This window comes from Puma concolor, chromosome A1, assembly GCF_028749965.1.
Source record: "Puma concolor isolate L17-30 chromosome A1, mPumCon1.1.hap2, whole genome shotgun sequence".
NCBI lineage: Eukaryota > Metazoa > Chordata > Mammalia > Carnivora > Felidae > Puma > Puma concolor.
Window position 1 is genome coordinate 156,452,079 of NC_141667.1, and position 25,962 is coordinate 156,478,040.

Here is a 25,962-nt window from a genome sequence, read left to right on the forward strand (position 1 = left end):
GATATCTCAGGGTCAACAAGGCACCTTTCTTTTGATAATTAGCTCCACTCCTGGCAACTTCACCCTACTGTGGTCTATAGCCCTGTTTACCTATGTACCTATTCTGGTCCATCCCTCCTGTGAAAGCAGCTTTCTGCTATTGTGCTATGTTGGGGAGCTTCCACCCTGATTATCTAATCTTGGATGCTTTCATCCTGTGCCTTACTATTCCTCTATGCCTTTTTTCTTAAATTGGGATACTGTTGCCATATTTACCTAATCTTAGATGTTTTTGTCCTGTGGCCTGCTATTCCTCTATGCCTTCATTCTATACTCAGGGTGCTTCCACTTTCTTTACCTAATCTTGGATGCTTTCATCCTAAGCCTTGTTAACTCATTGGTGCAAGCTCAGGAAATTCCTAAGCTTATTCCCCACAACTTTAGTTTTTTTGGGGAAACTCTTTATCTCTCCTTCTATTATGAATGGCAGCAGTACTGAGTAAAGTACTCTTGGTTGCATATTTTTTCTCAATTAGCACTATGAATATATCATGCCACTTCCTTCTGCTACCAAGTTTCTGTGGACAGAGAAACTGATAACTTATTTGTCTTCCCTTGTAGGTTCATGACTTTGTTTTCCCCTTGCTGCTTTCATGATTCTTTCCTTGTCTGTGTATTTTGTGATTTTGACTATGATATCCTGTGATGATTGTTTGTTTCTGTTGAATTTATGAGAGTTTTCTTGGATTCTTGGATTTTGATGTCTGTGTCTTTCCCATATTAGAGAAGTTTTCAGATACAATTTGTTTTAATAAGCCTTCTGCCCATTTTCTTCTCTCTTCATCTTCTGGGACTCCTATGATACAAATGTTATTCCTCTTAATAAGTTGCGGAGTTCTTTAAATCTTGTATCATGATCTCTTGCCTTTGTTTACCTCTTTTATTTAGCTTTATTGTTTTCCATAATCTTTTCCCTCTATATCACTGATTCCTTGTTCTGCTTCCATCTTGCTTGTCATGGCATCCATTCGAGCTTGCATCTTGGTTATAACATTTTTAATTTGCCCTGACTAGATTTTAGCTCTTTTACCTCTGTATTTTCAGGAAGGGATTTAAGATGGCAGAGTAATGGGCACCCTGAGCTTGTCTCATCTCTAAAACACAGCTAGATCAGTATGAAACCATTTTGAACTCTTAAGAAGTTGATCTGAGGATTAATGCAACAATGTGCATAATTTGAGATAAAGACCTTGCCCAGTGCCTGGTGCATACAGGTGAATTGGGGGAGAGAAAAACCACAGTGGACAGAGGGTAGAGAGCCATTTTCATGGAGACAGGACAGAGATAGAAAGGGGAAAGGTGAGAGAGTGCACTCATCAGGGTCATGCAAGAAAAGCACTCCCCCTAAAGGAGCTGGAGAGAAAAAGAGAGAGAAAGACTGAAAACTCTCTCAGGAGACTGGACAAGAAATCTGTTCCTCAAAACCATTGATGAGGAAAAAGGAGAGGGTTTCAATACTGCTAGGTTTCTGTAAAAAGTGGAGCACAGAGTCTGAAATTTTGAGCTCAGTCTCTGGAGGCAATCTGGCGAGGAAGCAGGGTGAATCCCCAGGAGAAGGAAGCAAAGACTGATAGGCCCATGTGCCACAGAAGAAGTGGTTCCCCTGTTTGGAATGCATTTGGAAGAGGCGATATGGTTACTCTGTGGGCAAAAGTCCTGGTGAACGTCGGAGAGCTGTTACATTTATGGATATTGGAAAAAAGATGCCAGCTGAGTGCAGTAAATCTAGGTACATTCTGTGTGTTGTTATCTATCATCAACTCTGAGGCTTTTATACTGTACAAACATGTGAACATCTGGGACAAATCAGTACCCAGTCATTGATCAGCAAGACCTTCTTCCCAGAAGATCAGCGTGGGTCCAAGCTGTGGGGAGTCTCTTAAATGTGGGATTTTTAGACACAGCTGCACCTGAGACAAAACTCTGGGAAGAGGTGCTACCTGGTGGACAGACAGCTTGGACAAACAAACAAGGGAAAGGTGGGAGCAGATGGATGCCTGAATGAAAGAGTGATTGATCAGTGTCTATGGGGGTGCAAAATTCTTGTACAGGGGACTAGAGAGGAGGGGAAATCAATTTTGCCTGTAACGCACCAATACTGATTGATCCCAGTGAGCTAAGCAGCACCACCATGTGGAGAACAGAGTGGTTATACTAAGCTCCACCCACCTGAGCTTTCCAGGAACATTCCCCAAAAGACCAGCACAAACACCTACCAACCTCTTTGGGTGGAATGATTTACAGACCATAGGGTGTTGAAAAGTTTCAGTTCTAAGGGAAAATTGATCTAGTTTCCTTGGGCTTTCATTTTATTTGCTTGTTGATTTTTTCCTCATTTTCTTTGCTTCTGTTTTTGATTATGTCGTTTTCTTTTTCTTTCTTTTGATTTTCTTCCATGGATTCAGAAAGAGCAAAAATGTTTTAGTTGTACTATATTTTCTTTTACTCTATTGTATTATTTTAATTATTTTTTCATATTTTTAAATTTTTTAAAACTTTTATATTCTTTATCTCTTCAATAAAGATTCTCTTTTTAATATTTATTTTTGAGAGAGAGAGAGAGAGAGTAGAGAGAGAGAGAGAGAATCCAAAGCAAGCACCAGACTCTGAGCTGTTAGCACAGAGCCTGATGTGGGGCTCAAAGTCACAACCCCAAGATCATGACCTGAGCCGAAGAATTTAACTGGGCCACACAGGTACCCAAGATTCATTCAATAAGCAGAATAAAACACACCTTCTTATTTATTTATTTATTTATTTATTTATTTATTTATTTAAATATGAAATTTATTGTCAAATTGGTTTCCATACAACACCCAGTGCTCATCCCAACACGTGCCCTCCTCAATGCCCATCACTCACTTTTCCCTCCCTCCTACCCCCCCATCAACCTCAATTTATTCTCAGTTTTAAAAAGTCTCTTATAGGGGCGCCTGGGTGGCTCGGTCGGTTGAGCATCCAACTTCGGCTCAGGTCATGATCTCACAGTCTGTGGGTTTGAGCCCCGCGATGGGCTCTGTGCTGACAGCTCAGAGCCTGGAGCCTGTTTCAGATTCGGTGTCTCCCTCTCTCTGTGACCCTCCCCCGTTCATGCTCTGTCTCTCTGTCTCAAAAATAAATAAACGTTAAAAAAAATTTTAAAAATAAAAAGTCTCTTATGGTTTTGCTGCCTCCCTCTGTAACTTTTTTCCCCATCCTATCCCCCATGGTCTTCTGTTAAGTTTCTCAAGATCCACATAAGAGTGAAAACATATGGTATCTGTCTTTCTCTCTGTGATGTATTTCACTTAGCATAACACTTTCTAGTTCCATCCACTTTGCTACAAAAGGCCATATTTAATTCTTTCTCATTGCCAAGTAGTATTCCATTGTGTATACAAACCACAATTTCTTTACCAGTCCATCAGTTGATGGACACTTAGGCTTTTCCCATAATTTGGCTGTTATTGAAAGTGCTGCTATAAACATTGAGGTACAAGTGCTCCTATGCATCAGCACTCCTGTATCCCTTGGGTAGATTCCTAGCAGTGCTATTGCTGGGTCATAGGCTAGATCTATTTTTATTTTTTTTGAGGAACCTCCACACTGTTTTCCAGAGCGGCTGCACCAGTTTGCATTCCCACCAACAGTGAAAGAGGGTTCCCGTTTCTCCACATCCTCGCCAGCATTTATACTCTCCTGATTTGTTCATTTTGGCCACTCTGACTGGCGTGAGGTGATATCTCAGTGTGGTTTTGATTTGTATTTCCCTGATGAGGAGTGACACTGCTCATCTTTTCATGTGCCTTTGGCCATCTGGATGTCTTCTTTAGAGAAGTGTCTATTCGTGACTACTGCCCATTTCTTCACTGGATTATTTGTTTCTGGGTGTGGAGTTTGGTGATTTCTTTATAGGTTTTGGAAACAGGCCATAGGTCTGATATGTCAGTTGCAAATATCTTTTCCCATTCTTTTGGTTGCTTTTAGTTTTGTTGATTGTTTCCTTTGCAGTGCAGAAGCTTTTTATTTTGATGAGGTCCTGATAGTTCATTTTTGCTTTTAATTCCCTTGCTTTTGGAGATGTGTTGAGTAAGACATTGCTGCTGCTGAGGTTTGAGACGATTTTTTTCCTGCTTCCCCCTCTAGGGTTTTGACGTTTTCCTGTCTCACATTCAGATCCTTTATAAATTTTGAGTTTACTTTTGTGAATGGTGTAGGAAAGTGGTCTAGTTTCATTCTTCTGCATGTTGGTGTCCAGTTCTCACAGCACCATTTGTTAAAGAGATTGTCTTTTTTCCATTGGATATCTTTCTTACTTTGTCAAAGATTAGTTGTCCATACTTTTGTGCCAATACCATGCTGTCTTGATAATTACAGCTTTGCAGTAGAGGCTAAAGTCTGCAATTGTGATGCCTCCCACTTTGGTCTTCTTCAATATTACTTTGGCTATTTGGGGTCTTTTACGGTTCCATACAAATTTTAGGATTGCTTTTTCTACCTTTGGCTGGTGCAATTTTGTTTCGGATTGTATTGAATGTGTAGATAGCTTTGGGTATTATTGACATTTTAACAATATTTATTCTTCCAATCAATGAGCACTGAAAGTTTTTCATTTTCTTTGTATCTTCTTCAATTTCATTCATAAGCTTTCTATAGTTTTCAGCATACAGATCTTTTACGTCTTTGGTTAGGTTTATTCCTAGGTACTTTATGATTCTTGGTGCCATTGTGAATGGCATCATTTCTTTATTTGTCTTTCTGTTGCTTCATTATTAGTGTATATGAATGAAACTGATTTCTGTACATTGATTTTGTATCCTGTGACTCTGCTGAATTCATGTATCAGTTCTAGCACACTTTGGTGGAGTCTATCTGGTTTTCCATGTGTAGTGTCATGTGATCTGCAAAAAGTGAAAGCTTGACTTCACCTTTGCTAATTTTGATGCCTTTGATTTCCTTTTGTTGTCGGATTGCTGATGCTAGCACTTCCAACACTATGGTAAACAACATCAGTGAGAGTGGACATTCCTGTAGTGTACCTGATCTCAGGGGGGAAGCTCTCAGTTGTTCCCCATTGAGGATGATATTAGCTGTGGGCTTTTCATAAATGGCTTTTATGATGTTTAAGTATGTTCCTTCTATCCTGACTTTCTCGAAGGTTTTTATTAAGAAAGGATGCTGAATTTTGTCAAATGTTTTTTCTGCATTCATAGACAGGATTCTATGACTCTTATCTTTTCTTTTATTAATGTGATGTATCACATTGATTGATTTTTGAATGTTGAACCATCCCTGCAGCCCAGGAATGAATCCCACATGATCATCATGAATAATTCCTTTTTTATGTTGTTTAATTTGATTTGCTAGTATCTTGTAGAGAATTTTTGCATTTATATTCATCAGCGATATTGACCTGTTGTTCTCTTTTTTTTTTTTTTTTTTTTTGCTGGATCTCTGGTTTACGAATCAAGGTAATGGTGGCTTCATAGAACGAGTCTGGGAGTTTTCCTTCCCTTTCTATTTTTTGGAACAGCTTGAGAAGGATAGGTATCACCTCTGCTTTAAATGTCTGGTAGAATTCCCCAGGGAAGCCTTCTGGTCCTGGACTCTTATTTGTTGGGTGATTTTTGATAATTGATTCAATTCCTTCACTGGTTATTGGCCTCTTTAAGTTTTCTATTTCTTCCTGTTTGATTTTTGGAAGCATGTGGGTGCTTAGGAATTTGTCCATTTCTTCCAGGTTGTCCAGTTTGTTGGCATATAATTTTTCATAGAAATCCCTGATAAATTGCTTGTATTCTGAGGGATTGGTTGTAATATTCCCATGTTCATTCATGATTTTATCTATTTTCATCTCCCTTTTCTTTTTGAGAAGCCTGGCTAGAGGTTTATCAATTTTGTTTATGTATTCAAAAAACCAACCCTTGCTTTCATTGATTTGCTCTAAAAATTTTTAGATTCTATATTGTTTACTTCTGCTCTGATATTTATTATTTCTCTTCTTTTGTTGGGTTTGCAGTGTCTTTGCTGTTCTGCTTCTATTTCCTCTAGGTGTGCTGTTATGTTTTGTACTTGGGACTTTTCTTGTTTCTTGAGATAGGCCTGGATTGCAATGTATTTTCCTTTTGGGACTGCCTTCACTGCATCCCAAAGCATTTGGATTGTTGTATTTTCATTTTAATTTATTTCCCTATATTTTTTAAATTTCTTCTCTAATTGCCTGGTTGACCCATTCATTCTTTACTAGGGTATTCTTTAACCTCCATGCTTTGCGAGTTTTCCAGACTTTTCCCTGTGGTTGATTTCAAGTTTCATAGCATTGTGATCTGGAAGTGTGAATGGTATGATATAAGTTATTTTATACTTATTAAGGGCTGTTCTGTGACCCAGTATGTGATCTATCATGGAGAAGGTTCCATGTGCACTCAAGAAGAAAGTATATTCTGTTACTTTGGGATGCAGAGTTCTAAATATATCTGTCAAATCCATCTGACCCAATGTATCATTCTGGCCCGTGTTTCTTTATTGATCCTGTGTCTAGATAATCTATCTATTGCTGTAAGTGGAGTATTAAAGTCCCCTGCAATTACCACATTCTTGTCAATAAGGTTGCTTATGTTTGTGATTATTTCATATGTGTGGGGGCTCCTGTATTCATCGCATAGACATTTATAATTGTTAGCTCTTCCTGATGGACAGTCCCTGTAAGTATTCTATAATGTCTTTCTTTATATCTTGTTAAAGTCTTTAATTTAAAGTCTAGTTTGCCTGATATAAGTATGGCTACTCCATCTTTCTTTTGACTTCCAGTAGCATGATAGATAGTTCTCCATCCCCTCAGTTTCAATCTGAAGGTGTTCTAAGGTTTGAAATGAGTCTCTTTTAGATAGCAAATAGATGGGTCTTGTCTTTTTATCCATTCAGATACCCTATGTCTTTTGGCTGAAGCATTAAATCTATTTACATTCAGTGTTATTATTGAAAGATTTGGGTTTGGAGTCATTATGTTGTCTGTAGATTTCATGCTTATGGTGATGTCTCTGGCACTTTGTGGTCCTTGCCACATTTCACTCACAGAATCCCCCTATGATCTCTTGTAGGGCTAGTTTAGTGGTGATGAATTCCTTCAGTTTTTGTGCTTTGGGAGAACCTTTATCTCTCCTTCTATTCTGAATGACAGACTTGCTGGATAAAGGATTCTCAGGTGCATATTTTTTTCTGTTTATCACATTGAAGATTTCCTGCCATTCCTTTCTGGCCTGCCAAGTTTCAGTAGATAGGTCTGCCACTACTCTTATGTGTCTACCTTTGTAAGTTAGAGCATGCTTATCCCTAGATGCTTTCAGAATTTTCTCTTTGGCCTTGTATTTTGCCAGTTTTACTACGGTATGTTTTGCATAAGATTGATTCAATTACATCTGAGGGAGTTTTCTGTGCCTCTTGGATTTCAACATCTGTTTTCTTCCCCAGATCAGGGAAGTTCTCAGCTATGATTTGTTCAGGTACACCTTCAGCCCCTTTCTCTCTCTCTCTCTTTTTTTGGAATTAGCAATACTTTCAGTCTTTGAGCCCCACTGGTTGAAAAACTAGGCTTTAACACAAGGACTGAGGGGTGCTAGGGTGATGGTGAAGTAGGAAGACTCTAGGCTTCTTTGTCCCTCAAACACACCCTGGTCATGGAGAAAGGGGAGGGAGAGTAGAGTGCCCAAGGATACACACAAAAAGAACACTTCCCCAAAGCCATTGGCTGAGGAAATGTGAGGGGCTGATCTTTGTGAGTTTTTCAACCAGTGGGGCTCAAAGAGTTAAATTTCAGAAGTCCCCAGGTTTGGCTGGGCTAGAGACCTGACAGCACACCATACTCCTGGAAAGAAGGTAGACAATCAACCCTGGGGTAGATGACAATATCTGAAGATCAGCTAAGGATCAGAGGGAAAGTCTGTTCATACTTGGAGAACTTCCGCAAGAGGTGGCATTGCCTGTCTAGGGGCAAAAGAACTGGAGAGTGACATTTCCCTCTCTCATCCCTCAGCATAGGGAGAGAGACACCTGCTGAGGCTGGCTAACCTGGATACTAGATGTTCCGCCTGCTTTGCTCCAAATCCCATGTCCCTGTGCTTTGCCACAGGTGTCCTTCTGGGGAAAACCTGTATCAGTCCCAGCATAGCAAGACCTTCCCCCTAAAGACCAGCTCAGGTACCCACCACAGCATGTTACTGAATTTTATAGTTCTAAGTCAGCTGGTTTGTCTGTGATAGAGCCCAAAGTTCACTGTGCTGCTCTACTCTGGCAAGCAACACAGTGACAGACAGTGTGAAAACAGTGATCTGAAATGCCTAGGGTATATGAGGGGAATATTTTTGCTCTTCTAGGAGTGCTTCCCACAGAGCAACAAGCACAGAGTCTCCTCTCTTGGGACAAAGGAGCTGGCTGGGAGTTTAGTTTATAATGAACTCCTGGCACTCAGTATAAATTAACTTCAATATACAGCACAGCAGCACCACCTGTGTATCCTGCTTACACCAATTCCCACCCCACTGTGTTCTGCTGGTACTACTTTTCTGGAGCAAGTGTGCTTATAGACTAGCGTAGTGGGCCCCTTCCAAAGAAGACCAGCACAAACCTCTTTATGCACTACATCTACTGATAAAACAGTTTTGCAAGCTTTGAGTTCTAGTGGAAGTAGCATCATGTCTCATTTCCAAAGCAGACCATGGACACACCAAGTTAAAAGTCAACACATTCTGGCCAAGATCCAAACACTGCTCACACGGAGAAACTCTGCAGACGACTGACCTGAGAGAGCAGGCAAAACACAGCTCCGGGGTGCATGCAGCACACATCAGAAACACTCACTGAAGCAACAGGTTCTGAATATTGTAAGATCTCTTCTTCATAAGGCCATTACTCTCGGGAGCAGTAAACATAACAGGCTTTCCTAACACAGAGAAGACAGAGACTTGGTGACTTAGACACAATGCTGAAACAGAAGAACTCATCCCAAAAGAAAGAACAAGAAAGAGTCATGGCCAGAAATCAATTGAAAAAATATAAGTAAAATGCCTGATGGAGAATTTAAAGCAAAATCATTAGGAAACCAGGGGGGCTTGAGGAATATGGAAGGCACCAGGGGACCCTAACTGCAGAGATAAAAGACCTAAAAAACATCCAGACAGAAATGAAAAATACAATAATTGAGATTCAAAACAGACTGGATGTAAATAAGCACAAGGATGGAAGAAGAAGACAAATAAGTGATACAGAAGATGGAAACATCTATCAAGCAGAAAATAATGAATCTGAAAAAAGAGAGAAAGAAGAATGGTGGGTTATGAGGGTAGATTTAGGGAACTCAGTTACTCCACCAAGCATAGCATTCATATCATAGGACTCCCAGAAGAAAAAGAGAGGGAAAAGGGAGCAGAGGTTTATTTGAGGAAATAACAGTTGAAAACATCCCGAATCTGGGGAGGGAAACAGAAATCCAGATCCAGTAGACACAGAGAACTCTCATCAAGATCGAAAAAACAGGCCAACACCAAGATGTATTGTAGTTACATTTCACATATATATGATAAAGAAAAATCCTAAAACTGGCAAGACAAAAGAAGTCTCTAATTTACAAGGTAAGTCCCATAAGATTAGTTACAGATCTTTCCACAGAAACATGACAAGCCAGAAGGGAGTGGCATGATATATTCAGTGAACTGAATGGGAAAAATCTTCATTCATGTAGACTCCATCCAGAAAGATTATCATTCATAATAGAAGGAGAGATAGCAAGTTTCTAGGCAAACAAAAACTGAAGGAGATGGTGACCACTAAACCAGCCTGCAAGAAATGAAAAGGAACTCATTGAGTGGAAAAGAAAGATCAAAAGTGACAAAGATGAAAAAGAAACAGAGAAAATCTCTAGAAACAATAACAAAACAAGTCATAATGACACTAGATATATCTCTATCAGTTATTATTCTAAATTTAAATGAATGAAACACACCAATGAAAAGACATAGGGTGTCAGAATGGATAAGAAAAAATACCCATCTATATTATGCCTATAAGACACTCATTTTATACCTAAAGACACCAGCAAATTGAAAGTGAGGGGATGGAGAAACATCTATCAAGCAGAAGAACATCAATAGAAAGCCAAAGTAGGAATGTTTATACCAGACAAATTAGATTTTAATCCAAAGACTGTAAGAAGAAATGAAGAAAGGCACTATATCGTTAAAACGTGGTCTCTCCTAAAAAATAATATGTAATAATTTCAAATATGTGTGCTCCCAGTTTTTGGGAAATCAAATATATAAAACAATTAATGACAAACAAAGGAATTCATTAATAATAATGCAATAATAGTAGGGGATGTTAACACTTATTAACCCACTTACATCAATGTATAGATCATCTAAGCAGAAAATCAACAAGGAAACAATGGCTTTGAATGACAGTGGACCATATGGACTTAATATTCAAAATTTTCATCCCAAAGCAGCATAATACACATTCTTTTCAAGTGCCATGGGACATTCTCCAGAATAGATCACATACTAGGTCACAAGCCAGGTATCAAAAAGTACAAAAAGATTGCAAACATACCATGCATACTTTCTGACCATAATACTCTGAAACTTGAAATCCGCCACAAGAAAAAAATTAGGAAGGCCACAGATACATGGAGGTTAAACAACATGCCACTAAAGAATGAATTGGTCAAACAGGAAATTAAAGAAGAAATTTAAAAATACATGGAAGCAACTGAAAATGAAAACATGATTGTCCAATATCTTTGGGATTCATCAAAATCAGTCTTAAGACTGAAGTGTATAGCAATACAGACCTACCTTAAGAAGTAAGAAAAATCTCAAATAAACTACTTAATCTTACATTTAAAGAACTCAGAAAACTAGCAGCAAATGAAACCTAAACAGCAGAAGTAGGGGGGAAATAAATATTAGAGCAGAACTAATGATATACAAAATAAACAAACAGTATAACAGATCAATAAACCAAGGAGCTGGTTCTATGAAAAAAAGTTTTTTTTTTAACTTTTTTAACTTTCTATTTATTTTTGAGAGAGAGACAGAAACAGAGCCTGAGCAGGGGAGAGGCAGAGATAGAGGAAGACACAGAATCTGAAGCAGGCTCCAGGTTCTGAGCTGTCAACACAGATCCTGACACAGGGCTCAAACCTATGGACGGTGAGATCATGACCTGAGCCAAATTGGATGCCTAACCAACTGAGCCACCAAGGCGCCCCTGAAAAATTTAATAAAATTGATACCCCCCCAGCATGACTTAATGAAAAGAAAAGGACCCAAATAACACAAATTAGATAGGAGAAATAACAATTAATACCACAGAAATGCAAGCAATTATGAGAATATTATAACAATTTACATTCCAAACATCAGATAATCTGGAATAGATGGATACATTCCTAGAATCCTATGAACTATAAAACTGAGACAGGAAGACATAGAAAACATGAAAAGACCAACAGCCAGCAAAGAAATTGAATTCGTATTCAAAAATTTCCCAACAAACAAAATCCAGGGACTGATGGCTCACAGGGAAATTTTACCAAACAGTGAAAAATTGTTAATACCTATTCTTCTTAAAGTATTAAAAAAAACTGAAGTGGAAGAAAAACTTTCAAATTCATTCTATGAAGCCAGTATTGCCCTGATTCCAAACCAGAAAAAGATTCCACTAATGAAGAGAACTACAGGCTAGTATCCTTCATTAACATGGGTGCAAAACTTCTCATCAAAATACTAGCAAACCAAACACAACAGTACATTAAAAGAATCATTCATCATGATCAAGTGGGAACTATTCCTGGGGTGAAAAAGTGGTTCAATATTTACATATCAATCAAGGTACTACACCACTTTTAAAAAAGAGAGGATGAGAACTTTATGATCATCTCTATATGTGCAGAAAATTTTTAGACAAAGTGCAACATCCATTCTTGATAAAAAAAAAAAAATAAAGTAGGGAGAGAGAGGGAACATACCTCAACAAAATAAGAGCCACATAAAGAAAGACTGACAGAAAATATTGTCCTTAATAAGAAAAAATTGAAAGCTTTTTCTCCACAGTTAGGAGCAAGACAGGAATGTCCACTCTTACTACTGTTATTTAACATAGTACTGGAAGTCTTTCCCTCAGCAATTAGACATGAAAAAGATATAAAAGGCATCCAAATTGGCAAGTTAGAAGTCAAACTTTCATTATTTATAGATGGCATGATATTCTATTTTGAAAAGCCAAAAAAAAAGAGTCCACCAGAAAGTTGCTAGAACTGATACACAAATTCAATAAAGTCACACAAAATGAAATCAACAGAAAGAAATGTGTTCCACTTTTCTACACCAATAAGGAAGCAGCAGAAGGAGAAGTCAAGGAATCAATCCCATTTACAATACACCAAAACCACAAGATACCTAGCAATAAACCTAACAGAGTGAGGGGATGGAGAAACATCTATGAAACAGAAGAACATCAAAAGATAAAAAGAGTGTAGAAAAATGAACACCCCAAAAAACAAATAATCCAGTTAAAAATTAGCAGAAGTCATGAATAGACATTTTTTTTCAAAGAAGAAACAGATTGCTAAGATACACATGGAAAAGTGCTCAACATTGCTCATCATGAAGGAAATACAAATCAAAGCTACATTGTGATAACATCTCACACCAGTCAGAATGGCTAAAATTAACAACATAAGAAGCAATAGGTGTTGGCTAGGATTCAGAGAGAGGACTTTTGGTAAGAATAAAAACTGCTGTAAATTCATAGAAGTTGTGATGGCCATTGATGATGATCTAAAGCAGCTGTTGTGAAGATTATGAGGGTGCAATTAGATAAAACACAGAGAGAACTTAGTAGAATGATGAGTACTTACAAAATACTCTATGAATGTTAGCTGTTATTACTGGTGTTATTTTACCCACAACAAACAGAATAGGGGAATATCCAGAGGATAGCTGAAATTGATAGATCAACTCAGTTAAACCTCAAAACAAAACTTGTGTGACATTCTTGTTAAGGATTGGAACTAAATCATCTCCTCCAAGTAGAAGGATATGAATTCCTTATACTTTCTACCTGTGTCACGTTTTCATTTATGCCAGGAAAATCATGTTATATGTGATAAGATTTATGGGGCGCCTGGGTTGTTTAGTCAGTTGAACGTCCGACTTCAGCTCATGGCATGATCTCGCAGTTCGTGAGTTCCAGCCCTGCGTTAGGCTCTGTGCTGACAGCTGAGAGCCTGGAGCCTACTTCAGATTTTGTGTCTCCCTCTCTCTGCCCCTTTTCTGCTCATGCTTTGTCTCTCTCTGTCTCTCAAAAATGAATAAACGTTAAAAAAATTAAAGATTTACAATGCCTGGTTAACTCACCACTAGAAGTTCAGGATTATCACTAATCCCTTGAGTCTCTTTCATAGGTATTAGTGTTAACCTACTACACATCTGAATGTGGCTCTAACTGAAAATATTTATGAAGTAAACTCTATGAATCTTGATAATGGTTATACTTATACGCATGTTCATGTGCATTCACATACACACACACAATCTTTCCAACATGAATCTGGTAAACCATCTTTTGAGAAACTAATATTTTCCTACTTATGCTATCTCCTGGGGTTTAGAAGAGTTAGGTAAAAGGCAGGTAGGAATTTTCATCTTTTTATTGGTTACTTTCTAAATGGCACAAAATCCAACAAGAGTTCTTAGAAGGCAATGCCTTCTGGAATCTGGAGAAGAGGACATGGGTCAAAACCCTGAATCTTAGTAACTGTGTGATCTTAAAATACCATTTTCACTGTCCAAAGGTTGAAATGATAATGCATAGTCTCCACCTCACATTGTGCTTTTGATGATTAAGTGACACAAAGTAAGTGAAATTGGGTTTTTCAGCTCTAAATTCCAGAATAAATAAAATTTGCTTTTTCAGTCTCAAAGATGAGCCATGCAAATCTCAGTAACATACCCATAACAGTTTATATACACAACTCATTTAAGACAGAGTCAGAACAAGCAGTCATGCTGACAGAAAGTTCTACAACCCAGGGAGGGCTATGAGTCTGCTATGAGTGAGCCTTTTGGGAAAAGGGAACATAAAAAGACCAGGTGATGATTCTTGTCATTGCAGAAAACTGTACACAGAAAGGAGTATTACCACTACCTGGTTGGAATCCAAAGCGAAGGAGAACATTTTAAGCATAAAGTCCCCACTTCACAATTTCTAGGTTTTCTTGTACAGATGACAGGAAAGATGGTCAGTTTTGTCCTACTGAATGGATTAGCCCAAGAAAATTGACAAAAACAAATAAATACATAGGTTTTCAACGTATTCATAGATTAAACTAGAAAAATAAGATAAGAAAAAAATAAGGAAAATGGTCTCCTTTATGACATAACATTTACACTGGTTACATTTAACATATGTCATAAACAGTTTCATTTTAGTGATGTCAAAGACATATTCTTTTCATTAGCATATCAAATATTTCACAAATGAATCCAGAGTTTCAGATTAAGTTTGACAAGATTTGTTTGTATTATGTGCAGTTGACTATTAAAATGATTGCCTTCAAACCAGAGAAAAGAAGCAAACCATATCTTCCTTTTCCTAGTGATGAATTAACTTGAAAATGATGAAGAAATTTCCTAGAAGTGATAAAAGGTATAATCCTTAATTATAAAAAAGTAAAACCCCTCAGAAGTAGCTGTGAATTGTGTTTCTGCATGGTTTGTAACACTGTATAAACAAACACACATGGGCCATCAATCATTATTAACCAATAATTTGGAAATAACAAAGCTCATATCCTTTTATGCCACTGACAAAATTTCTGTGCAAATATGTTTTTTCTTTTTCTTGTGACCATCAGGGAAATTAGGATTTGATTTTCCAATGAAAGGGGAGAAACTCAATGTAAAATAATTTGATTGTTTTTCCCTTACAGAAGTATAGAAATAAATTGCAATAGAGTTGATGGCTAACTAAGAAAAGGAAATAGAGAGGAATGGTGAGTGGAAGATTACACTTTTAAATGAGAGAAAAGAAGTCTGAAATATTTTTTGGAATTTAAACATGTGACTTTATTTGATATATGGAATGAAGTTCAATAAGTGTGTGGATAAAGAAGAATTAGCAAATGAGTAAGAGAGACTGGACAGAAGGAAGCTGATTTTCTTTTATGTGTGGATGTGTACCAAAAATGTTTCTACACTCTGCTTCTCCAAGTTGGTTCCTGAGGTCAACAGTGAATTCTTCAGAAATCTGTCCTTTAAAATAAAAATTTTTCTTTATTTATTTTGAGAGAGAATGAAAGAACAAAGTGTGCATGTGCAAGTGGGAGAGGAACAGAGAAAGAGAAGGAGAGAGAGAATCCAAAGCAGGTTCCATACTGCCAGCATATAACCCAATGTGGGGCTTACTCCCACAAACTGTGAGATCATGACCTGAGCCCAAATCAAGAGTCAGACACTCAGCCAACTTGAGCTACCCAGGCACAACAGAGATCTGTGTCTTTGACTCTCAACTTTATTTCCTGTGGAAATATTTCCTGTCCTCATAGAGGACAGCCTGTTAAATCATAAGGCTTGAATCTACTATATCATTTTCTGGGAGGTGTTTAATAAGGGACAAACTGTTAGAGCAAGAGGACACCAAGCCCTTCCAAAATTCAAAGAAAGTAATTCACCAACAAGGCAATGTTTGAAATGGGACAGATCTCAGGATGAACATCCCCTGTCACATCATCATCGAAAAAATTCACTGACACATGAACGCATCAGAAACCCTAAAGGTTAGCACATTCTACCCTGAGTAATGTCTATTTACTAATTTGTTTTTGTCTGAGAGCTGTGAAAAACAAAGGTCTGCATTTACACATGTGCCAATACAAGGATTAAGACCCAGAAAAGAAAAGGTGCATAGCAGGCCATTAACTCAGGTTTAAATAAAGTAGCAAAATCTACCATAAAATGCAACCATCATGACTGAATCTTCTAATCTGGCTCTGCTGGTCATATGCCATTGTAACCCAACAGAAATTATTCATTTGACTGACAATTATAAAAAAAGTATAGTTATCAAAACAATCTGTCAAGACACAGAAATGCCCCAAAATATGACACATGTATTTGCAAGTTTTCATTCAAGGCTAAGGGCTGCATGTGGGTATCAATTTTTTTTAATTATGCATATATGAAATTTATAAATATATAAAACTGAATACATTCATATTTACAGTCTAGATGATAAAAAATCCTCATATAAACATAACAGGTTAATAATTTAAACATTAAATTTGGTTATATGACTGGTTTTCTAGACAGGTCTTCATAGTTCTTATTCGTGAGAGTGAATTTACACATTTACAGCATGTTTAGTTGTCCTCTAAGGATTCTAGAAGTAAAAGAATCATAGAAAATAAGTTAAAAATAACTCAAGGAATAATTTAGAGTAAAGTTCTTCAAGGAGTCAAGAAAGTCAAAATAATAGTGGACCTGGGTATAGTTCCTTCATTTTTAACTAGTTGAATGTTCTGGAGCTAACCTTTTCCATTTTTGAAACTGTGATTTCTTCATCATTAAAATAACAGGGAGAAAAAAAATTACTGGGGATAAGTGTAAAGTGGATTTTTCTAAGACACCTTCTAACTCTAAAATTCAAAGTTTTGACAAAAATACTATGAACCTGGAGAATGTCGTGATAGGCAACAATCCAGCACCAATAATCCCTGTTGGCCAGGATTCGTGACCTTGTGTATTCTCCTCTTGAGCAAGGGATGGATCTTATCACCTATTACTTCTGATATTAGGTTACAAAAAGACTGTGACTTCCATCTTGCTCTCACTCCCTTTCTCCTCCCTCCCATCTTTCTTGAAGGAAGCCTACTACCATGTTATGAGATACCCCATGGAAAATCAAGAAAGCGAGGGAAGCTCCCAACAACAGCCAGCAATAAATTGAAGCCATCAGCCCAGGAGGACTGAACTGAATGTTGCTGGTAACACCCGAGTGAAATTGGAAGCAGATCCTCCCACAGTTAAGAATTCAGATGAAACTATAGCACAAGACAGCACTTTGATTACAATCTTGTTGGCAGTATTTGGGTAGAGGTACCCAGCTTAAGTTTCACTCAGATTCCTGTTGGGAAGATCTGTGAGGCAATACATGTTTTTACTATCTTGAGATAATTATTGTACAGCAGTAGATAAACTAATATAGTCTCCAAAAAAAGATCACTTCTATTTTGAAAGGCCAAGAATAAAATTATGGAAGGGGAATGAGGAACAGCTCTCCTGAGTAGCAGGTATGTTCAATTCAACAAATACCGATAGTACCACCATATTTCAAGTAGAGTGGTAAAGGAATGCAAAAACATTATCCCTGCTGTGAACCAGTTTATATGCTTTATGCAAAGTAATTTAGATTTAACAGGAACTGGCAGGTGTTTACCAAATCTATGTGCTCTTTTCCCCTGTGCACTGAGCTAAATATGCTTCTCAGCCTCCCCTGCAGTGACATGTTGCTATGTGACTGGACTCAAATATCAGGGGAAAGCTCATGCAGCACTTTCAGGCTTGGCTTATTAACATTTTCATACCCTGCCTGCTGGATGCTTGATACAGATGAGGACAATGACTTTAGAAGTCAGTATTGAAGATGGTGAGTGACAAGATGCCAGGAGCCTGGGTATGTGAAATGTCATTCAAAAGAGCCAAGTGCCTAACAGCAAAGCCTATTTTTGAATTCATCTGACAAGAAATACAATTCTATTATCTTAAGTCACTGAGAAATGAAAGATTATTTATTACAACAGCTACCACTATCCCAATAAATAAAACACAGGGGCGCCTGGGTGGCTCAGTCGGTTAAGTTTCCAACTTTGGCTTAAGCCATGATCTCGGGGCTTGTGAGTTCGAGCCCCACGTTGGGCTCCATGTAGACACCTCAGAGACTGGAGCTGGCTTTCGATTCTGTGTTTTCCTCTCTCCCTGCCCTCCCCCATTTTTGCCCTTTCTCTCTCTCAAAAATAAGTAAGCATTAAAAAAAATTAAATGAAGAACAATACAAGGCTTTATTTAATAATAACTCTAGTAAATATACTTAATAAAGATCTAATGGTGGAGGATAATTGGAAAAACTTCTGGGATGTGAGTTTTGGTCACTTCTCTTCAACATTTAGTAATAATAAGAGCTTGGACAAGCTACACAACTTTTCTCTGAGACACACTTTTTTTTTTTGAGAGACAGAGAGAGAGAGAGAATGATTAAGTGGGGGAAGGGAAAAGGGGAAGGGAGAGAGAGAATCTTGAGCAACCCCATGCCCAGCATGGAAACCACAGTGAGGTTCGATGCAGGACTTGATCTCGTAACTGTATATCATGACCTAAGCTGAAATCAAGACTCAGATCCTTAATCAAATGAGCCACCCAGGTGTCCCTCTAAGAGACTATCTCCTTCTAAATGCCCACAGATATGATGGTTTAGTTTTTGGTTGTAGTTTTGTTAAAAAAGATAAAAAAGTTTATGTGAAGTTAGATTTCCATCATGCAAATCCTCTAGCCTTTTAAAATGAAGGTTACTTTCCATCTCCATTGTACAGAGTATCATCTATATTCTTCCATTATAACATCTGTCTAATTTCTCCACATGTTCCTGATATCTTCTTCAATAAAGTTAAAGGTCTTTAGCATCAGAAATCATACTTTATTCATCTTTGTCTTTCTAAGATTTAGCATAGTGATAAGAACATATTAGGATGGAAACTGTGATTTGGTGAGGATGGAACAAATGTAATACACTTCTCAAAGGTTAAAGTATGGCAGTGAGAGAGTATAAGAAGGGAGATGGGAATGGGGTCTCTGAGAAATGACATAGAAGGGAGGGGAGGTGGTAGTAATGGATATGAGCTACCATTACTAGATGAAGTCTGGAAATTAACTATACAAGATTCAGGAAATTTATTCTGTGAATAAAAAAGATAACTGGAGGCATTAGATAGGTTATTTAGCCATGAAATTGGCTAAATTGCTGTCAGTTGCAGAAATATCACAGCCTACTGATGCTGATAAGGGTTATAAAGGAAAGCGTTTGGGGAACAGAATCCAATAAATCTTTGTGATGTCTCCAAATCTGGTTTGTTCCCAGGGTTGATCACTTCTAACAAGACAAAGACTTGGATAAAATAAATTAGTCTTCAAATATGATTTTATGCTCTTGAGCCTATTCCCTGGTATAAAATATGTCAATGTCCTTGTCTCTGCCATCCTTATGATCTACACTGTGACTCTCACCACAAATGTCATCCTTATTTTCCTCATCTGGGTGGATTCTCATCTACACACACACATATATTTTCTGCTCAGCTAAATTGCTCTCATGGACCTGACATTAATCGCCTGCACTATACTCAAGATGGCAACTGACTTCTCAGGGAAGAGAAATATCTCACAGGTTGCCTGTGAAACTCAGATCTTTTTTCTTCTGGACTCTAGTAATTGCTGAGTGTATCCTTATTACCCTCATGTCCTTTGGCCAGTATTTGACAATTTGTAACCTTCTGAGATATACCCTGATAATAATCCAGAAAGTATATCTGCAGATGGCTATTATCTCCTGTATGTGGGTGTCTTTACATTACATCATTTGCACACACAGTTTATTCTATCTATTTCCCCATCTGTGGTTCCAGAGAGGTTTCCCATTTCCTCTGTGAAGTCATGGCCATTCTAAAATTGGACTGTGAGCACATCTCTGCCTGTAAGAAGGGTGTAGTGATGACAACCGTTATGATGCTCCTCATTCCCTTGTCCTTTATCCTGTTTTCTTATACTCTCATCTTCCTTGCTATCCTCAGCATGAACTCCCTGGAGGGCAGAAATAAAACCCTGGCCACCTGTTTCTCCCACTTTACTGTGGTGAGCCTCTACTTTGGCCAGCCATGCTGGTCTACATGAGGCCTAATACTTATCACAGTCCCAAGCTGGACCAGTTTCTCTTTATGCTTGGTTGCATCCTCACCCCCATGATGAACCCTCTCATACACAGTCTGAGGAGCGAGGAGGTGGTGAGTGCTCTGATAAAAGTGTTGGAATGCTGCCTAACATCAAATTAGACCACAAATATAAGATGAATATCAATCACTACCTATTTTCACTTCCGTCTAAATCAGGCCTTCTTAGATGTTCAGGTTTTAGTTCTGGTCTTTTCATAATTAAAATTGCAATGGGACCACTGGCTGTATGGATTCTCTCTCTCTCTCTCTCTCTCTCTCTCTCTGTATATGTACATAGACATAGGTAGATACAGAGATGGAGAGAGATTTATCTATATAGATATATATCTGTATATATCTACATGTGTCTCTATATCTATCTATCTATCTATCTATCTATCTATCTATCTATCTTATGTTTCTTTGACAATGTTTGGCCCACACCCTCAGATTATGGGCCAGCAGGAGTTAGGCACTCCCAGTTGATGATTGATGGTGAAGGTGGTGATGATAGTGGTAGTAAATATGATGATAATGTAGTTGGAATGCTAGTATGTAAGGTGATGGAGGTGATGATGTTAATGATGATGAAATTTCACCAAGAAAAGTAATTGAATTAGCAATCCTTCATTCAACTACAAAGGGAATGTATACCAATTTCAGTCCTTGAAAGAGGCCAACCACCACTGAAAGTCTAGGGATGTTTCATTTTCCAAAGATCTGTAAGTGAAGATAAGAATTAAATTGAGTTCTTGATTTCTAATCTTTTAAATGAAGGGGTTAGATAATAAACCTAAACAAAAATCCAATTATATTAGTCTATTTTAAATATTTTTTCACTTAAAATTTCAATTATTTTATAGAATTGTCCTTATTATCAAAAATAATCTGTATTATCAAAAATATTAGGACTTTTTTTAGTTTTAACTCTTTATTTGTAAAATTACATAATTATATAGACTTGATGGAAATAGACAGTTATTTACAGGCTTCTATTACTGGAATTTATTTATTTATTTATTTATTTATTTATTTATTTATTTATTTTTGTTTTACATTTCTAGTGACTTTCTGCCATGTAATGTCAAAGGATAAAATATTCAAATTTTAGCAGAAAGGGAAATAGAGTGAATGTAGCTGAACCTATAAATGTGGAAGAATTCCTGTCTTAATATCTGACAGTATGAACCCAAATGGACAGCAATTGAACTTAAAGGATTTCATAATTTACTAGTACATTCATCACATTTTAATTCTCATTGTTGAGTGACTGAAATATCACAATGTAAACTTAGACAGTTATTTAACACCCAGAAAGGAAAGTATATGTCCATATATCTAGATAGATAGATAGATAGATAGACAGATATATTGATGATATATAGATATATGGACAGATACACACACACACACACACACACATATATGTATATGCATATATATATATGTATATATATATATATGGAAATCATAATGTATATGTATAAATAATCCTTAAATATCTAGGGGAAAATATAAATCATTTTTAAATCTGAAATATATTGAGGGCTATATGAAAAAATGTTTTGATCTACAAAATGGATAAGTAACAACATTTTAGGCTATTCTTCATATAGATGATTAATGCAAATTATTTGTCCAAGAAAAAAAATGTATGTACCAACTGAAGTATAGGGCAGGGTGGATTGGGGGAGAATTATAAACCAGAAACCTTTTCTTTAAAGATTTTTTAAAATTTAAATTTGAGTTTTTTAACATGAAGTATTTTTTAGTAATTACTGCACCCAGTGAAAGGCTAGAACTTACAACCTTGAGACCAAGAGTTATATGTCTATTAACTGAGCCACCCAGGCACCCCTAAACCAAAAATATTTTTGGCAGTGATTGAGCTGATATATGCAAGGACATGTGCTTTAGCCTATACACATTGATTCAGGTATCAGCTGTCATTTTTAAGCATTTCTAACAATAAATCTGAATTCCTTGCACTTAACTTTTCTTTCCAATATAAATATTCTATTAAACTAAATAAAGAAAAGAGGCAATGGTTTACAAATGCCCTACTCAGATGGTTAAAAGTATACTCAAAGAGCCATTCTTCTTCAATTTGTTTCAGTGAAGTGGTACCATAGTTTGGGAAAAGCTCAGTATGGCAGAGCTCTCTTCCACACTGGGGTGAAGCAGGAGGAGTTCACTTGGATGGGACTTGAGCTGAAAAAAGGAAATGAGATCCACAGTTCTTAGTTGCTTTAAGGTCTAGTGGCTTCACACAAAGTTGTGTAATTGCCCTCTTCCTCCTTGCAGAAACAAATGGCTTTAATGCATTGCCTTCTTTTTTAAGATAATAAATGTGAAAGGCTGGGAAAAGAAAATCCTCAGGCAAAGTTCTCATCCATTTGCTCACTGTAGCAGATATCATTTGTTAAAAGAGTTCTGGTAAACCAAGCAGTTAGGAAAAAAGACATAAAGAGTCCAATGCCTTGTCAAAAATATACTTTCATGGAGAACAAATCTATGTGGCAGAAACCACTTATTTCTTATCTAATTGGAAAACTTTCTCTATAAATGTCTAAAAAGAGAAGATAAAGTTATCTAGTTCAACTGCATTTCCTACAGTTCTAAAAATAAATGAAATAAGACACTTCAGAAGATAAAATATGACTAAGTAAAGACTTGTGACAGAGCAGGGCAGGAGGTGGGTAAAGTAGAATGGGAAAGCAACTCTTCTCTCTTCTTAGATTGGAATTTCTTTGGTGGGGAAACTGTTAACACTCTAATATAAACTTAAGATTCACTAAAATAAAAATTGTGTTTTGTAGATAACTGAATTGATACTGGTCTCTTATTGTCCTCTTCTTTTGAAGTGAACAATTAGATGACCAGAATCCTCACTATTTTTTTTTTCAGATTTTATTTTTTTTATTTTTTATTTTTTAAAATTTACATCCAGATTAGTTAGCATATAATGCAACAATGATCTCATGAGTAGATTCCTTAATGCCCCTTACCCATTTAACATCCTCACTATTAAACAGAATCTCATCACTGAATATTGTAATGAAATTACTCTTAAATTCTAATTATTCTAACCAAACAATTTCAGTTTCTGTATTCGATTTTTTTTTTCCTCTTGAATGATTTAAATTCCACATCTTGGGGCATTTTTATTATAATGTAACCATCCTCCGTCTCCCATCCCACAGTTTTGCCATATTATTTAAGGTGTAATTGCGACCCATTTGATTGCCTTGGTTTCGGTTGCCATTATTTTGCCTATAGGATGTGAAGACTCTCTCTATATTTTCATCCTGATTATTCCCTTTTAATCTGTGAGGAAATTGTGCCCCTCTTCTCCCATATGAGATCAGAGACCTCACACACAAAAATCTGAAGTCAGACTGGAATAAGCCCACCGTAGTCATTCAAAGAAAAAAAAAATTCTGTCAGTCTAGTCTAGAGCTGAGAAAATCCTGGTCTCCATGTAACTTTAACACTATTGCACTTAAGATTCTTTAGTACTTACAGCTAAAAGAATGTGAAGAGTTGGAATCAGTGGCTATATGGCTTCATCAATTTCAAAGAAAGAAAACTCATCTGAAGCCCAAAGTCAAGGAAAGCATGAATATACATTATAGTCTCTGAATGCCCCCTCACTTTCACCTATGTTGTCTCTTGTTCTGTCCCTCCCTCATCTATTTCTTGGTATTTCTCTTTTTATCTATTTCTCAGCATCTCTTTCTTTATCTGTAATTACTCCTACATCTCAGGTCTCCCATGTCTTTCAGTAGCCCTTTCTTGAATACACTTCTGAATTGTTTTGCCAGATATAATCTTTTTAATAAAAAAGATAATAATCTTTTCCATTTTTTTTCCAAAATTTTTTTGCCATTTTCCCTTTGACACCCCAAACCTCAGCTTTCTGTTTTAAAGTGCCAATATTATTGGTGATAAAAAAGAATGAAATCTTACTGTTTGCAACAATATGGATGAATCTATAGAGCGTATCATGCTAAGTGAAATAAGTCAGGCAAAGAAAGATAAATATCATATGATTTCACTTTTATGTGGAATTTAAGAAACACAACAGATAAGCAGGGGGAATTAAGGGATATTAAGATAAAAATATAGAGGGAGACAAACCATAAGAGATTTAAATACAGAGAATAAACTGAGGGTAGCTAGAGGGGAGGTGGGTAGGGAGGTGGATTAAATGGGTGATGAGCATTAAGGAGAGAACTTGTTGGCATGAGTACTGGGTGTTATATACAAGTGACAAATCACTGTGTTCTACTGCTGAAACCAATACTACATTGTATGTTAACTAACTCAAATTTAAATAAATATATTTTAAAAAATAAAGTGTTGCAGAGAGAACATTTTTGAATGTTCGTTCACTGAAATAAGTTTTATATTTTTATACATTTTATGAAAAAATATAATTGAGTCTTTTATATTCCTCACTCTAAAGAAAATAACCGTTTACCTTTGGGGGTTCTTTATAATATCCATTTTATTATATGTAATTTAATTATTAGAAAATTACTTTTTCATGTCCTAATATTAATTAATTCCCATATTAATAGTTAAGGATATAGACAAACAATCCAAGCAATTTACCCTTTCACTGGAACCTCAGAAATGAAATATTCCTTACCTCCAGAAAGATTTTATATCTTGTCCTACCTGCAATCTCACTAACCACTATATTAAGCTCTAAGAAATGCTAAGAACTAACTTTTTAAAGGTGCATATAACTGGCACTACAAGCTGAATGATTCCAACTATGGGGATATTTGCTATTATGTAAACAACATATCCAGTCAATTGAATGAATCTTTCTTACTCCATCAGTACCTCATAGCATTGTACAAGAAGAGCTGCCCAGATATATTTCTAATTTAATGTAACAGTGAATGAATTTCTTCAGAATGTTTGACACCAGAGTTTCTCAGAATTATTCCATAGGACACCAGCAAGAAGTTGCAAATCAAAGCTGTTTGAGTTACAGTGAGAGAGCCACCAAGTTGCTGTCAAAACTGACTCTTCTGCACACTCAGTCATCCACCAAGTATGAGCCCCAGTGTAGACTGGTACATCCAGTTTTCTGCAGTCTCTGTCAATTGAGTCCACTTTCACGTTGGAATTTAAAAGTACCTGACATTCCTTTGTCATGTATGGACTATTCTCACTAAGATTAAATCTATGTTATCATGTTCTTGGGGTTATCCAGTCTTTCCATCTTTGATTTCTGTGTTCACCAAACCAAGCATCTACTTAATAACAATAAACAAAATGGACTTTCCCACACATTCAAAATGTTTCACACATTTTAATATTGCTAACAGAGCCAGAAGTGGAAAGCTTATATTAACAAAATGGAAAAGATTTTCAAGAACTTACAAATACACAGAATCTGGTTTTCCTACCAATAAACACAGACTTTTTCCCCTTTACACGAGTTTTCAGGTGAAATGTGTCGAAGCTCAGACACAAAACCAGGAAATAAAATAGTCAATGCAGACTTCATTTTCTAAGACTATACTGTAAAAACTTCTTTGTGTCTTCACTTCCACTCATCTTCCATCCAGGTTGTTTTTATAACTGGAAAAACAGCGACAATTCACCTTTATGCAACCTGCGCCTCTTTCCCTGAACTAGCTTCATCCACCACCATCTCCAAAACAACCACCAACTTCTCAAAGTGGGGGAAGTCCTCACAAGCATGCTATGGAACACATTTTCTTTTCACATGTTACTTACTAAATATTTCCTTTTGACTCCTCTTTTTTTTTTTTTAATTTTTTTTAACGTTTATTTTTGAGATAGAGAGAGACAGAGCATGAATGGGGGAGGGTCAGAGAGAGAGGGAGACACAGAATCTGAAACAGGCTCCAGGCTCTGAGCTGTCAGCA

The 25,962-nt window shown here is 36.8% G+C and overlaps 1 pseudogene; it reads left to right on the top strand.

The window, feature by feature from the left end:
* Positions 1 to 17,690: 17,690 nt before the first annotated feature.
* On the top strand, positions 17,691 to 20,170 carry LOC147584582 (olfactory receptor 2T27-like; annotated as a pseudogene).
* The last annotated feature ends 5,792 nt before the right edge of the window (positions 20,171 to 25,962 follow it).